Consider the following 1,490-nt stretch of genomic DNA (forward strand, 5'->3'; position numbering starts at 1 on the left):
GTGATCTCCACCCCAGATGCTCCAGATGTCTGAGGTGAAGTGTAAGACCACCTGCAGACCTGCCTTGCACAGCTCCTCCCACAAGTACTCCCTGCATGACTCATACAGGGAGGGCACCAACAACCTGCTGAAGGTGGTGCGTGCGAGCACTTTGTACAATGGGGCCATGAGCACCATGAGCCACCTAATCCCTGGCCATTCAACAAAGGAGAAGGGCTGGTCATTCACGGCAAGCATCTCCCCAATGGTCTGTATGACCTCACTCACCTTGGGAACGAGTCTCACTTTGTGCCTGCCTTTCCCCCACTGCTCCAGAGTGGCCTGCCTCTGCTTCAGAGGGATTGGGGGCTTTTCAGTGAGAGGGGGACTTCTTTTTGGGCACAGCTCCACTGGTGCTAGGCTGAGGAGGAACTAGAGCAAGGGGGAGGTGCCTGTGGAGATTCATCAGCATCCCTGTGGTGCTCATGCATTTTGCCCCCTTGCCCCAGCTGGTTTTGGCTCAGCAGTGCAGACAGCTAGTATATCTGCTAGGTTCATCAGCCAGCTCAAAGTGATCCCGGACCACTCTACCTATTTGCTTCTGGGATGTGAGTGCGCATGCTGATCCTGCCTTTTCCCCCTCTTCAGCAGGAAGAGGCACAGCAACAGGAGAAGCAGCCTCAGCTGAGCCACTTACCTCCACAACCTCTACCTCAACCTTCTCTGAAGTGCCTTCTGGGGAAGGAAACCTGGCTCTTGGGGAAACTTGAGGGCTGTCTGTAACAGGGAACGCTACCCTTTTACTAGGAAGCAGGGCTACCCCTTTAAAACCAGAGTGTATAGGAACCAGAGTGTATAGTCATGGGAGGGTAGGAGTTAAAAGCCCAACCACCCAGGAAGGTCAGATGACAGGAGGGAGATAGAGCTGTGGACACATATAAACCCCAGGGCCAAGACTGGCAGGGGAGGTATCTATCAATCTGCCATGGGAAGGGAGCTTCTGCATGGCAGAACTACCTAGGAACACTGTGGCTCCTGGCCAGACTGGTGACATGGCTAATGAGGCTCCAGAAGTCTATAAGGTACCCAGAGCTGGGAGGTTCTTAATACTCAAGGAGCAGTTTGTGGTTTTAAAGAGCTAGAGTACATCTTGTAGGACTCATATTATGTTATAGTTTCATAGTTTCTAGGGTCGGAAGAGACCTGAGCAGATCATCGAGTCCAACGCCCTGCCATGGCAGGAAAGAGTACTGGGGTCCAATGACCCCAGCAAGGTGTACAGCTAGCCTCCTCTTAAAGACCCCCAGGGGAGGAGCCAGAACCACTTCTCTTGGAAGTTGTTTCCAGATCCTAGCTGCCCTGACTGTGAAGTAGCGCCTCCTGATATCTAGCCTAAATCTTCCCTCTACCAGCTTGTGACTGTTATTCCCGGTCACTCCTGGCAGTGCTTGGGGGAACAGAGACTTCCCCAGTGCCTGCTGGTCCCCGCTGACTAGTTTGTAACAGGCCAC

The sequence above is a fragment of the Crocodylus porosus genome, unplaced genomic scaffold (genome assembly GCF_001723895.1).
Source record: "Crocodylus porosus isolate Cpor-Errol unplaced genomic scaffold, CroPor_comp1, whole genome shotgun sequence".
Lineage (NCBI taxonomy): Eukaryota > Metazoa > Chordata > Crocodylia > Crocodylidae > Crocodylus > Crocodylus porosus.